Here is a 16,159-nt window from a genome sequence, read left to right as displayed (position 1 = left end):
AATATATATGGTAGACATAGGTACAAATGTATAAAGAACTCTTTTCATTTGTAAGAGAAATCAATAGAGTAGAAAAATAGGCAAAGGATAAGAGAATTCATAGCAGAAGAAATCAGTCATGAAAAGATGATCAACCTTGTTCATAATCAAGAAAATATAAAATAAATTGAAAGAAAAGATGTCATTTTCTGCCTATCAGATTGACAGAAATAAAAGAGAGAAAGAGAGAGAGAGAGAGAGAGAGAGAGAGAGAGAGAGAGAGAGAGAGAACTAGAATTGGCAAAAATTCAAGGAAATTTCCACAATCGTATATTCTGGGAAGGCTTGATTGCTACAACCTTTTGGGAAAATAAACTAAAAATGTCTATTAAATTAAAAAAATACACAAACCCAATAATTTACTTTTGAAAATGCATCCTATAAGAAAAGAATATTGCCAGCACATAAATAATTATACCAACGATATGTTTATTGCCACTGTTGTTTATTGTTAAATGTCCACTGGTAGGGAAGTAGTTGATTAAATTATGTATGTTCTTAATATGAAATATTATGCAACAATTAAGAAATGAAATAATCAATATTAACCTAGAGAGAAGTCATGATGTCTTATTAGGTAAGAAAAGTAAGCTACAGAGTAATAAATGTTTTTATAAAAATAATTACCAATCATCTCTTTCCTCATATATGTGAATGCATGTATGTATCAACAAAAGTTACGGAAAGTGGAGACACTAGAAGATCAGTGGTTGTCGGGGCTTTCGGGAGGCTGTGTGGGGAAAAATAAACAGATGGAGCACAGAGGACTTTTAGGGCAGCAAATAGACTCATATTCTGTATGATACAGTGTTGATAGATCTATGTAATTAATTATACAGTGGTCAAAACCATAGGATGCACAACACTAACGTGAACCTATGAACTCTGGGTGATGATGATGTGTCACTGCAGGTTCATCAGCTGTAACAACTGTACCATTCTGGTCAGGGATGTTGATAGTGAAGTTGGCTATGCATGTGTTGGGGCAGGTGGCATATGAGAAATCTCTATACCTTCCTCTTAATTTTGCTGTGAACCTAGAACTGCTATAAAAGATAAAATTAATCTTAAAAAAAAGTCCTAAGAAAATTATATGGAAGGTGTAACCTAAGGGGGAGAGGAAGAATGAAGAAAACAATGGGGGCAGAAATCATTAACTTCCATTATATATTTTTGGATTGTTTTATTAGGTAGAATGGTCATGTAGTACTTCTTTATTTAAACACATTAATAAAGAAGAGAATGTTTTCAAAGAGAATGTGACCTTTTAGGCTGATGGAACCTGGGCTATGAGTCACATACTATTATTCCTATAGAGGACCTGGGAGGAAATGGGCTGGAGGGGAGAGAAGGGAAGAAATAAGGGATACTCTTCTCACTCATAGGCCAAGTACTTCCATTTCTCCCTCTAGGAAGACCTTCTAGGAATACTGAGCTCTCTCTGCTGGTGGGCTGGCTTCACAAGCTGCTGCCTCTCATTATCCAACTCTTTCCTTGTAATTTCTAGGTATTGCACACAGCCTACTTAGGTGGTCTAATTTAGGCCATATGCACACACTTGGGGATGTGTCTGTTGCTGGTATATAACATTTTCACATTTAGATCCCTTAATAGTCTTCATTCGAATAGTAGTTCAGGCAAATGAAAAAGTGACTATGTTTGTGTCCATGTCTTTCTGCCAAACTCTACCACCCAGGAGCTAGCCAGTGTCTGGGGAACATGGCCAGGCTGGACTCTGGCAGTAACAGCCATTTCTCCTCAGCCACAGTCAACCCTTTCCAGACCTGAGGTCAATTTACATAAAATAAAGTTTAAATGAGGAAAATACATTGGAGTGATGTGTTCTATTATTTACATTTGTTTGACTCCAACAGTTAAACAAAGCCTTAGGGATACCCTATCCAGAGACAGTGTCTTCCCACTGAAATAAGGAAAAAGCATCTTGATTTTATTACTGTTCCTAAATGGCCTAGAGACCTAGCTGCAGCATTGGAGACAATGCAGAACTATTCTCACCTTTAAAGATGTAGTTAAGTTAATTTGGCTGCTGTCAGGGTTCAGAAGCCTGAGTTTTAGAAAGGCAGGTGTGGAAGTTGGACAGCATGCCCAGGAAGGAATCTTGCTTGTCCGCTCTTCAGATCTAAGAAAAGAAGCACATCCTTCTTAATATCTAATTTCTTAGTCTCACTGCCTATCTAGTCTCACTGTGAGTCTCTGGGGAGACAGTTTTCTGCTGTGATTTAAACGGAAGGTGGGGAGAGCTAACTCGCCACCTTGTTTTGGCCTGATCTCAAATTTGAACAGAGTAAGGAACACTTGACTGTCTACGAATCTATAGAACTCTTTTCATAGAAAAGTACATTTGAGAATGAAGGAAGAGGGAATTATTTTTAAAATGCCACGACCCAAATTGTTAAGACTTACCTTGAAATCAGCAATAATCAATGGCACAATCAGACCCGGAATTCCTGGGCGTCCTGAATTAGTTGCTTCTTCTTGTTGCTTAGCATTGTCTTATTTAACTTTACCAGGTGACTAGGGAAGAGCATTCCAGGCAGAAAGAACATTATACACATGGAAACAAGGCCTGAAGCAGCATGAATGTTTGGGGAATTTGGAAGTTTAATACAAGCATGCCAAGGGCACAGGGGTGTGAGAGAGCTGATAGGGAGGAGGGGGGAAATCAGCCTTATAAACAAATTACAGAGTTTGGACTTGGTATTCCGCAGGACTCTTTCCATGGCAAGTTACAGAAAAACAAGACCAAACTCAGTTAAGTAATACTAAAGACACTCACAGTAATAGTTAACACTTACTAAGCACTTAACTATGTCCCAGGCAATTTTCTAAGTTCTCCATATACATTAACTCATTTACACCTCATTACAACCCTGTGAGGTAGTTGCTATTACTATGCCCATTTTAGAGATGAGGTCATTGATAACACCGAAAGGTTAAGTAATTTTCCCAAGGTCACATAGCCAGTAAGTAGCAGCCCTGGGAGGCTAACATAGGAAAAATATGACTCCTGTAATTGGTAAAGCCCATGGGTAAAGCTGGCTTCATGTGTGCCAAACCCTGAGACTCTGTCTTGGCTTTTATCCTCAGTTCTGCTTCCTTCCATGCACCGCCTTCATCTTTGGAGAGACTCTGTCCATGAGAAAGAAAAGAGACAACTCAGATCCAGAGCAAGGGTGAGACAGTTGCCCTCCCAATACCTGTATTTGACATTTCTGTGTGGCCCTGGCTTGCCCATTGTGGAACTAATCATTGTGGCCTGGAGGATGGTGTGCATAAAAAGGGGAGGGGCAGGGTCAGCCTCATGGAAAGGACTCCCATGGAAAGGACAAGGGCCATCCCTTCCAGAGGTAGGGCCGGATAGATGGCTCGCCATAGGATGTAAAGAGGGGAGGAGCACGGTTAAGTTTGTGTTTTAGAAAACTTGATGTGGAAAATGGACTAGAGGAAGGTAGAACTACAGACGATGGGGGTGAAGGTGGGGGTGGGGCAACTGGAAAGCCAGCTGAGTTTTCTAGGTGAGAAACAAAGCCAATGCTGTGGTGACGATTAGAAAGGAATGGAGTCAAGAGGATGGAGGAGACAGACCTGGATATCGGGCCTGAGAAAGAAGGAGTTAAAGGCAATTCTGAGGTTGCATTATCAACCAAAATCAAGAACATTGGAAGCTGAGCAAGTTTGCAGATAAAGATGAGACAGTGTGTTAGCTCATGTGGGAGCCTGTTATATTCGCAGTTGGTTCCCTGTTGGACAATAAACTTCATAAGCCAGAGACCTCACCTGCCTGGTTCACTATAATATCCACTTTAACCGCATAGTGCCTGGCACATAGCAAACATCATTTGTGAACGAACAAACACAAAGTGTCCACCAAATATCTAAATACACATACCAATTAGGTCACGGGAAAGTCGAAAGAGAGGTCTGGCCCAGAGGTGTGAATTTGGGAGTCAGCAGTGACACAGGCAATAGAAAAAAGCAGGAGAATTGAGGAGCTTATCCAGGGAGAGAGTATGGGAGGAGAGAGTGAATGTAGAACACCAACATGTAATGGGCTGCCAAAGGAGGAAGAGCCTGTGGAGCTGTTAGAAAATGAACGATCAGAGAAGGAATAAAAGGAGCAGTGGGATGGTGAGCAGGAAAAGGCAGATGGAAAGGCAGAGAGTGGATGGTGAAGAAAATCCCCACTGTTCTACTTCTAGCTCGATGATCTAGGGCAAGTTACTTAATTTCTGTGTGCCTCAGTTTCTCCATCTCTAAAACGAGAGTAATAATACTGTCTATCTGAGGGTTGTTGTGAGAATTTACAAAACAAATATATACAAGGCTTTAGCATAGTCCTTACCTTAATATTAACCTGAGAACTGAGTAGTGCCGGATGCTGAACACCACGGAGCGGCCACGCAAGACCAGGACTAAAATGCTTCCACTAGACTTGGTGAACTGGGCGGGGGAGTTAGGCCCAGAAATGGACAACTGGCAAAGATGGGAATGACATTCAGATAGGATGCATGGAGAGATGGGAGGTAAGGAAATAAAAGCATTGTCCACTGTACTGTTTTCTCCTTGGCAAGCGGCAATAGCTAAGATGTGTTGCAAATTCTTCTTTGTTATCTGTCTCCCCAGCTAAAATGTAAGCTTTATGAAGGCAGTGGTTGTGTCCGTCCTATGTCTCCAGTGCTTAAAGCACACCAACAGATAGTGGATACTCAGTACTCAGTAAGGATCTGTGGAATGGCAGGACAGATGGATATGGTGGCAGTGGTGGAACAGGAACCAAGGCTTAATTATAGCCCCCTACTACTGCCACCAGAGGGTCTCATCTCAGCTGTACATCCCAGTGACTGTTTGTATTAACACAGAACCCCCCAGGCCTCTCTGCCCGTACACCCTCTGAATGGACATCCCTGGTTGGCGAGGTGAGGGGACTGAGGTTCAGGGAGGTATTGTTTTAAATCTCCCCCAGTCATTGTGGTACACACCACTGCTTCAGAACTACTAGCCTATAACATGGTTTGATGTGTAACTTAATATGGAAATAAAAAGAAAAAATGACTCAAAACTTCAGCCACTTGTTTTTCCCCTCAGGATCTGAATCAAATTAATATATTTTTTAAAGTGTATTCATATTTGACAGTTGCAAAATGTAATAAAAAATTCCAAGGGCAGCAGCTCAAAGGAGCTCTCTAACAAGGAAGTCCTGGTAGAAGGAATGGATGGGGCCTCCGGCAGAAAAGAAAATGCACAGCCAGCAAGTTTTCCCTGTCGCCGTGTAAACCAGCCATCAATCATGGCTCACACCTGCCTTTCTACTCAGCACAAAGAAACCAATTGAGAGGTGCTCACCCCCACCCCCCTACACAGAGGAGGCACAGGAGCCTGGACAATGCAAACCCAGAAAGGTAGGAAAATGGACAGACACGACAGAAAATTATACTAAATTGTCTAAGCAGCTCACAGGGAATTCCCAGAAACATCAGGCTAGTGTCTAATTCTAAGAACATACAGAGCTATGTGTTCAAAAAACAGGTAAAGTGGGATTGCTCAGGGAAACCAAAAACCATTTTTGCTAGAGGAAATTATGGAATCTGGTCATTACAAATAAAACATTCTGGAATGAAATGAAGGGGATCCCTTTTATCACAAATTCTCTGTGTATGGCTTGCAGAATGAATGCTCTAGCTCCCCAGCCTCAACTCCCACTGTGTCCCCCTCCCCATCACAGACACCCTATATCCAGAGGCACTGACCTTCTCACCTTCCCCAGAATGAGCAGTACAAGCTATTTCACATTTCTGTGCTTGAAAAACTTTCCACTGTCTCCAACAAAAGCTTACTCATCCATCTAGAACCACCTCTAACAAACATTGCTTCATTTGGGGAGCCTTCCCTGGTTCCTCAGGGAGTGAGTTTCTTTCTCTTCTCTGTGCCTCAGCTCCTTTGCACAATACAATTCTCGTGCAAAATCAAAATCAACATCAAGTTATGTTATAATGATTTGTTTATACATGTCCATCCTCCATTAGAATGTGTCCTTTCAAGAATAAGAATTATGTATTAAAATAAACAATAGGTACTGCCTATGTGCTAGACAACATTACTTATATTATTTCTAGTTTGCACAAAATTCTGCAAAGTAATCACAAAATCCTTATTTTACAGTTGTGAAAACTGATGCTCTGAGTGTCTAATAAATTCCCTGGGATCGTGTAGCAGTAAGATGTATGACTCTGAAGTCAGGACTCTTCCACTACACCACACTGCCTCTCTTTTGCTTCCTTGTATTTTCTGGCATGTATTCGGTACTCAAGAAATATCATATAAACAGATGAATGTTAGGCCTACTAATTATAAGTACCTTGAGAGCAGAACAATACTTTCTACTTTGAATTCATCCCTGGGGCGAGTTCAAGGTATGTACCCTCTAACTTCTCCATAAATATTTGAATGAAATGGTTCAAAATGTGAATAAACAGATTCTATGCTGCAAAGCCTATAGGATAATTATGTGCTTCTGAGAAACTAGTGGACCTGTTAGCTGATTGCTGCAAAAAGAGCAACTCTGCATCAAATATATCAAAGGGAAATCACTCCCCTCCCCCTTCCAACATTAAAATGCATAGTCATAAACACCCTTATCCAACAGGCAAGTCTCTAGGATCTTATGAGTAGATTTTTCAGGTATCAAATCCTGGCAGGCTTGCTAGGATATGTCTATACTTCAATTCAGATGTACCATAGGCCTTACTGGGCCATGGGAGAGAGGAAACAGTGGTAGGTAGCACCTACCTTATCAATCTTTCACACTCAGTTGTCTGGTGTAGAATTCTGGGGTGTTTCCCAGTTGCACAAGGGAGAACTTGATAACAGGTTTTTTTTGTGTTTTTTTTTTTTGAAGAAAATATTTACTCTAACACTACCTGTGAACCTCCAATGGCTCCATATGCTGAAGTCAGTTTGTTGTCAATTTAGCAAACACCTATCTAGCTTTCCCTACTTTCTGGAAAACAATGTAAGTGCAACTCTTAAAATTTCAAAACAAAATGATAGCTTAACTTCTATACACCTGTATAGACTTTAGATATGGGATTTTTGTGCGAGGTAATTGGTTCACCTGCCCCATGGTCACCACGGTCATTTGTTAGATAAATCAGTCATTTTAATTGCCTGTGATTCTGCCCTAGCCTAATGCTCCAATAAGTCATCAATTTGAGAGCTCAGATAAATTATTTAAAAGTCTCATGTAGGGTTCATTCTGATTCTTCAGGTCCTATTCCTATATTAAGATAGATGATCAGAAAGAAAAATTCCTGGGGTGTATTGTCATCAACAATTCATTCATTTATTCAACAGATATTTGAAGCCTAACAAGCATTAGAAACTCATACTCTGGGCCGGCCGAGTGGCACGTTGGTTAAGAACTGGCTTGGGACGCCAGAGAGCCCTGGTTCAGATCCTACATATGAGGGCCAGTGACACTGCCCTCTACAGCTAAGATGCTGAACAACACCTCGACCTGGAGCTGGGCTGCCATGGGTCGCTGGCAACGGCGTGAGCTGCAGTCCCCTGCTGCAGTGGGCTGCCATAAGCTACCATGTGTAGCCGGCAGCCAGCAGCCGCCGTGAGTGGCCGTCCAGAGGCTGGCGACTGATCTGCCTCGCCCGGGAAGAGCGCAATGATGGTGCCAACTTGGACCAGTGAAGCAACGTCCTCCACAACTAGACTGAAGACCAAAACGACAGCAACTTATCTGTTCCCCTTCCCCCAATTCCCCAATAAAATCTTTAAAAAAAGAAGAAGAAACTCATACTCTGGAACCAGGCTGAGTTCACCTTCTAGCTTCTTAACTCACTGGCTCTGTGACCTTGGGCAATTTATTTAACCTCAGAGCTCTCCCTCTGTTCTATGTCTGTTAAAGGAGGATAACAGCAGCCCTCGTTCCAAAGAGCTATTTTGAGGCTCAAATGAATCATTGGATATAAAAGCTTAGCATTCCCAGCATGTATTAATTTTTAGCTATTATCATTCTATTATTCGTAGTATTAGTAGTAGTATCATTACCATAAGTCAGACACTGTACAAGATGCTGGGGATACAGAGTAAACAAAGCATGTACAGATCCTACCTTCAAGGAGCTTATGTCTCGTGGGGAAGACAGACACAAAATAATGACCCTAACAAGTGAGTAAATATAAACCATGGTATGTGATCTAAAGGAAAGATACAGGGTGCTCTGAAACCCTATAACAAGGGGGCCTGGCCTGGTCCAGTGGGAGATGAAAGTTTCCCTGATGGAAGGATGAGTAGAGTTAACTGGGTGAGTGGACAGCTGGGAGGACTATCCCAGGCAAAGGGAACAGCATATGCTAAGGTCTGGGCCAAGTGAAAGGTCAGTGTGGCTCCAGGGTTGAGAGGCTGCTGGCAGTCAATGTTATGTATACAGACTTCTCTTGAGATTATTGATAGAATAACCATATTTGCATAGTCTTTTAAAGCTATAGCTTTAGAAAATAGTTTAGTTCTACCAATAATTTTGTATATTACTTCTTGTTTTCCACTTCAATCAGGCAATGAGAGCTAGGTAAGCAACATGTGCTCTCTTTTGGTCTAACCACAAAGCCAGGGTTTAGTTTACTGACTAACTGCAAGAATTAGGTCACCTCAGGTGCCTTAATAACGTCTACTCTCTGACTCACGTTATAAGGTCTCTGTTCTATTTTTAGCCATTATTTCCTTATTTTATTTTGAAATGTGAAAAGGCCCTTAAATCCTTCTGGAAATTGGCAGGATATGAACCCCAAATATGTAAAGTAAATTATATTGATTATGAACAGCTTAATTGGTTAGAACCTGGTTCAAGAGAGAGAAGGCGTGTGAAAGTGAGCTGGGCTCCCACCAGGAAGAAAAACGTGGAAAGATTGTTTACAACCTTTCATTGGAATCGCTTCCCTTGTGAAATTGTTAATGCCATGACTCTGGGGGCAGTCATTGTGGAAGAGGAAGAGTCTAATATAAACCACTTATATTGATTTTCCTCATTTGAATGTTGCCAGATTTAAATGTAAACAATGTATTAGCACATTAGAGCTTCTAGAAGAAAAGAATGTATATGCTGAGCCTCTGGATCTGTTTGGTCTGTCAGTCGTCTTCTGGGACTGCTTTTTCAAATAGCTGATGTATTTGTCTGCAAGACAAAGAAATGAAAACACCGGTGAGTTTTGTTTGTGGGCCTGGGAGGCCGGCCTCATGCTTACAGCTTCCAGAGCAATCTAACATTAACCTGTCTGAAAAGCAGCAGGGAGAACAGTAAAATCCTTGGGCCACACTTCTCGCTTTTCCATCAACCAGCTCCCTATATCTGGCCCTTCTCTCTGCCACCAACTCCCCACAACCATTCGTTCAGCAAGTATTTATGGAGCACCTCTTATGATGCCAAGGAATGTCGGTAAGGGCCAGAGACAATATAAAAGCAAACCTGAGGACCTCGCTCTGTCTCTCCTCTGCCTTCTTCCCACATCACCCAAAATGAATCCCTGGGAACAGACATGCTCTTCCAGCGCTTCCTGCTCAAGCAAAAGGGAGACTAAAGCAGATGGCCCAGTTTGAAAAGGAGAGCTGTGCTAAAGGCCCCACAATGAAAAAGCCCCCCAAACACACTACAGCAAGAAGGATGTAGGAAGGAGTGGACAGGAAGCATGCAAACATCTCTGACTTTTCTTCCTTTTTTCATCTTCTGCTCCTAGTAGGGGAGAAAACAGAGGCCTTGTGCTGAATTGGAAAACTCTAAGTTGAGAGGCCTGACTTGGAAATATTGAGATTGATTCTCATGAGAACTAACATTTGCATGGTGATTAAAATCCACAAAGAGAGCTTTTATAAGCATAACCTCAGTGAATCCTCAAAGTAACCCCTGGAGGAGTATTAGGATGGTCTTTCTCAAGACAAGGCATGGGGGCTCAGGGAGACTCGGTCCCACTGCTAGAAATTAACTGACTGGAGGTTTTAATCCAGATCTTTGTTTCTCTCTCTCAAATCTGGGGCTCAGTCCATGTGACCATCACTGCCACATTTGAGGCAAAGCTGCCAAGTGAGATATGCAAGTAGTATCTTCACTCACTCTGCTTTTTCCACACTGGGAGGACACCATTTGTCTTTATTTAAAGGAGGGAACAATCAGGGCCAGCCAAGTGGCTCGTTGGTTAAGAGTTGACTTGGGAGCGTGAGCTCTGAGCAGCAGGGCCCCGGTTCAGATCCCACATGAGGGCCAGTGATGCTGCACCCTCTACAGCTAAGATGGTGAACAACAGCTCAACCTGGAGCTGGGCTGCCGTGAGTCACCGGTGATGGCATAGGCTGCATTGGGGCTGCAGTGGGCTGCCATGAGCTGCCGTGAGCGGCTGTCCAATGGCCAGCAACCAATCTGCCTCAGCCGGGAAGAGCACAATGATCACAATACCAACATGAGCCAGTGAAGTGACGTCCTCCACAATTTGTCTGTTCCCCTTCCCCAATTCCCCAACACTGTTCCCTCCCCCAATTCCCCAATAAAAAAATCTTTAAAAAAAAGGGAGGGGGGGTAGGAGGAAAGGAACAATCATATGAAGGGGAACCTTGATTCTTATCTCCAAAGGAAAAAGGTAAGCATGTTTCCTTAGGCTCCATGGCTAGAAGTAGCAGACCTGGAATTTGATCTCAGGTGGGTCTGAGGCCAAGTACAAAAGCAGAAACAGCAGCGAGGGACAAAAAGGTTGGATGAAGCCTGGGGCTGCTGGGGAGCAAGGGACAAAAATCCCTTGCTTGAGCCAAAAGCCCTTGGTAGTGATGCCATCTTCTAGCTGTGTGACCTTGGCCAAGTCAGGTAACCTCTCTGATTCATCATCTATAAAATGAGGAAGATAGGGTCGTAATGAGGATTAAGTAAAATAAAGCATGGTATGTATACTCCAAAACTCTACAACAGGCATGGAGGTTTCCAGAAGACAGTGATCTACTGCCCCACAGACAGAGAAAGAATATTCAGAAACCTGCAGACAATTGTCCTTTGGAATAGGGGAACATTGAACTGAAATGAATTGGATGTTTCAATCCTGGGTCTTCTCAAGCCACCTCAGGCCTTAAGGGCCACTGGGGACACTTTCAGGGACCAGGAGTTGCTGCTGAGCCCCAGGCAGCCAGCAATTCCTGCAACAAGTGCTGAGTGCTGGGGGCGAGGCCGTCCTTCTTCCCCTGGGAACACAAGATGGCTGCCCTGGCTGCCTTCCCCAGCAGCTGCTCAAACTTTCCACGTGCTGACACTTGACCCAGTCATTTACAACTCACTTGCATAACTTCTCTGATTCCCACCCATATCCACTTATTTTCCCTGTAAATCAACCTAAAGATTCTGATCCTTTTAAAATTATCCAGTGCATCAGGAATCAACTCACCCACTCAACAAATATCTATTGAGCACTTACTATGAGCACTAGTAGAAAAAGAGGGAGTGGCGCATGACACACTTTGAAAGCATCCCAAGACTGACGTTTCATAAAGTGATAGAGCACAAAGTGCAGCTTGTCCCAGCTCTTCTGGGTCATCTCTTTGCAAAAACATAAACAACTCTTCCCTTGGGTTTGCGTATTTTATATCTGGGTTGACTTGATTATTTTGCCCGGCCTTTCTTTGGTGATTAACATTCTCAACTTTTCTAAAGTGTAAATTAAACTTTTTCAAAGACAGCCCAATTTTCCTACTTCATTTTAGGGACTAAAACACTGGAGAGCTCTCAGATTACTGTTTGTTTGTTTGTTTTTGTTTGTTTGTTTTTGTTTGTTTGCTTGTCTGTTTCCAGAATATGATAACAGGTAATACCTTCTTAGTATTAACATAAAAACATACAATTAAATCACACTGGTCAAAACAAAGTGCATTTTGTCATGCAGATAACTTTGTTCTTACCTTCTTCTACTTCTTCGGATAAATTCAAAAAAGCACAGTCAAAATTCAATTAAAGGCTTTCATCAAAAGACGTTCTAAGTACTTGGGAAGGTCAAACTGTAGCGGATGCAGCTTTCAGGAGTGGTGTGCTATGTTTTTAACAGCAGTAAGATTTGTTCCCTTGAGAACACATCTTGTACCATGTTCACTGAACCAAGGAGGAGGAGAAAAAAAGAATTAACAAAATAATCCATTACAGAACTAGGTAAGCCTGAACATCCCGAACCAGCCAAGCATCCTTCATCATTTCCCCAGGGGCTGGTCCCTGGGCTCAAGCTCCAGCAGTCCCTGAGTGTAAACAACTGGCCTCCTCATTGCTCCAGCTTACATCATTCTTCATGGCCACTCTCCCAAACACCTGAATGAGCATGCTAAATCTTATGGTCCTTCTTCTCAGGGTCATTTAAGATGTTTGAATCATCGTTCTCAAGAATTGTCCTAATCAAAGAACCTCAAAGTTCTACTCCTCCAATATTACCCTAACCAACTTTTCTCATCTCCCATTCCCTTCCCAGAGTTACCCAGTATTTTGGTCCAGGTAAACCATTCCGCATTTCTTGACTGTGCCCAAAGTTTACTGCTGCTGATCCTGGCTCCTGCTCCCTCTGGAGCACCCTTCCTCCACATTTCTGGTCATGGAGCCTGTAATATCCTATCCATCCTTCAAAAGCCATCTCAGTGCTATGGTCTTTACCAAATCGTTTGGAATTCTCCCAATCTGATGTGATTTCTACATCTTGGTCACCTCCCCTCCATAGCATTTTGCTTTCTTACATGACATTTTTCATTCTGCCTATGATATTGTAATGTCCTTAGTACAGAATCCATGTCTTATCCAAACGTTTAACCTCTTTAAGATATGGTCAAGGATGCTGGCCCAGGACAGAGGATCAGTTCTGTGATACTGGATGTCATGCTACAGCACATCTCTCCTACTGGAACATATAGTATATAAAGCCTCTGTTCTCTGGTCCTGTGGGGAGAATAAAGACTTGAGTAGGAGCTAGCGGAGCTAATTAGATAGCCTTGGATAAGTCAGATTGGAGAATTGCAGGGGGGGGGGCGGAGGGATGGAACCTGTTCAGCCTCAGGGTAAAATATTGACAGGACAGATGTGCCTACATTTTCATAGAGGGATGAGTTGCTGGGGCACATGGCACTGTTTGGCTCAGTGGATACAATAATTTAAAGATGGTAACATCCAGGTCTCTTGGCCCCACCAGGGATTTGAAGTGCAGTTTTCAGGCATTCTGACCAGGAAGAGAACTGTCAGAAGTGATTTTATGTCATACTTTGCTGAAAACTACTACCAGCAGTGGTGTCTGGGAATAGACAGAGGTAAGACACTGAAACCATCATAATTTTAAATTTCAAGCCAGGAATACTGCCTACACTGATCAGAAGAAAGGGAAAAGATGACTTTGTCTCATTCTGCTAGACACAGCATTTTTCTTTACAATATCTCCACATTCCCAAATATCCATGGGTGCAGAAGGTGTGATCTGAACTGGGTATAGAAGTCCTGGTTTCTAGCTTGGGCCCCTATATTAAATAGCTAGGCAACCTTGGGCAAATCACTTAATCTCCCTGGGCCCCATTTTCTTAGTTCTAAATCCTAATAACCTGAGATACAAATTGGGAATGTTACGATTTATCTCAGTTATTCAATAATTACCAATTCACATTGGATGTGGCATAGCCTTTTCTTGGCCACTCATTCATTCCTAAAGTATTTCTCCTCCCTTTGAATATTTTTTTTTTTTTTAGTACCAGAGTTGCCTTTTTTTTTTTTTTTTAGTGAACTAGAGCCCTCTGGGGTTGTGACTGCCTACGCCACTAAATTCGGTACCCAGTTACAATTCCAGTGAGAACCTTCACCCTTTCTGAGACTTTTCAGGTCAACATTCAATAAAACAAAGTTCTTTCTGTGTTTCAAAGGAGCAAAAAGAGAAGGGATTCCACATGTCAAGAAATCTCACACATGTGGGAGGGCACAGTCCAGGTCTCACCACCACTTCCTCTTAATAACAGAATACAGAGAAGCCCAGTCCTGGGATAATGCTGTCAGGCATTTGACATAAGAGTAAAAATCCACAAGATCAAATGATAGGTCTCACTTATATGTAAATATTATAAAGTGAAATAGGTTTTCACAACCTAAGGACATGAATGGTACTGTATTTTCAAAAGGTCTATTTTGATACTTTGTGTTATGGGGATGTATTTAAATGTTAAATGAAACAAATGCTTATTAGGTGTCAAGGAAACCTTAACAAAGGAAGAAAAAAGAAGCACATGGGCTTGGGGTTCACAAGAGTGAGATTTTTTTTTTTAAGAAGCAATTGTTTTATTGTGGCTTTCAAACAATGTATAAAAAAAACACAAGCATTGACATTTTTTTCAATGTCTAGTTACATGCTCAATCTTATGGTAATTTGCTTTCCCTATGTTATGCTATTTCATAGCCACAAGAACCATATTTTTACTCGATTTTAAATTTGGGAAAACTAAAACTAAAACAAACTTTCAAACCCATGCCTATCTGACTTTAGAATCTCTGTTCTTTTTTTTTTTCCATTCAATATTATAAATCCAGAATGCAGCCTCAAAAGGTCTTAGATTTCAGCCAGCCCTCCTTCGTCCTTAATGCTTACCCCTGTTTCAGGCATGACTATTTTTATATTAAAGAGCTAGCTCTGTCCCGTCCTTAATAACCTACATGGAAGACTTACCATTACATTTGTTGATAACTCACTTCGAAGGCTAAAAGCTTTAGGATGAACAGGCATTTTCATAAGTACCTAAATTCCTTTTGGTGCTAATTCAACTCAGTGGGTTTTTTTTACTTCCAAGTGTGATTATATATCCACTCATTCCTATCTGGTCCAAACATACTTTCCAGCCTTAAATCTTACTGCCGCTTTTCATGGATGTTTTAATTAAGATTCTCTGGTTTAAAGTACAAACACACACACACACACACACACACACACACACACACACTCACAAACTTAAGTGGACAAGGGAAATTCTTCTAAGCGCTCAAGGGCAGGAATCAGTCAAGCTTACAAAGGTTCTGGATCCAGGACTGACAGCAAACTACTCTCTCTTCATTCTTTATCTCTTCTTTTTTCTATGTATATGCTTCATTCTTCCATATTTATGCAGACACCCCATCCCCACCCAGGTTCTAATGGCAGAAAATAGGGCTGCCCACAGCTCCCATATTCACATATTCCAGGGTCAGTCACCCAAAAAAGTTGAAATATCCCTTGGACCAAGTTCTGTCTTCCCAGAGATGAGGCTTTGAAAGTCCCAGCATGGCTTTATTCAGTAGTGTACAGGTGGGGGGACCTGTCTATGTACAACATCTGCCCAATAATTTCTGGGCTCAACAGGTGGTCCAAGAGGCTGCCAGGAGCCACTCTGCTGTGAACTAAAGGGAGGCATGCACTGAAAAGCCATTGTGAGTTGAGCAGACACCCCAAAACGTGTTCTCTATAGTGTACTCTATGCTGTGAGCAAGGTAAAGTGCTGGCATGAGCCATAGATACTCCCCTCCCCCTTCCTCCTGTTTTCCCAACCCCCCAACCAACCCTGGCAGGCCAGCTCCAGTAACTGCAGTGCTTACAATTTTATTTGTCTTCTTCAGCCTGTTTCCGCTTCCCTACCAGCCTGAAAGGTCCTTGGGAACTGAATGCGTGTCTGATTCACCTTAGAATGCCCACAAAATTCAGTGAAAGTACTTAACGGGTGATAGATGAATAAATAATTTATCAGGGAAGAAGACGTTTCTCTTCTGTTAAAAACGTAAAGATAGATTTTATTTTACTTTTCAGCTTATCAGCTCCCTATTTCCCAAGGTAAACTTATTCTTGCACCTTTAACTGTCTGTCTCTCCTGAGCTCAAATTTAAAATATTGTGGTTATTTTTCACGACATTGAAAAGGCCCTATATTGTCAGGATGGTGACCAGAGAAAAAGAAAGACATTCAAACTAGGTAATTTGAAGAGACTTTAAAAAAGGGCTATTCATGGGCCGGCCGAGTGGCGCGATGGTTAAGAACTCGCTTGGGATGCCAGAGGGCCCCGGTTCGGATCCCACATATGAGGGCCAGTGACACTG

Source organism: Hipposideros armiger, unplaced genomic scaffold (genome assembly GCF_001890085.2).
Source record: "Hipposideros armiger isolate ML-2016 unplaced genomic scaffold, ASM189008v1 scaffold_274, whole genome shotgun sequence".
Taxonomy (NCBI): Eukaryota; Metazoa; Chordata; class Mammalia; order Chiroptera; family Hipposideridae; genus Hipposideros; species Hipposideros armiger.
The sequence above is the reverse complement of the archived record's forward strand: the minus strand, read 5'-3'. Positions refer to the sequence as shown.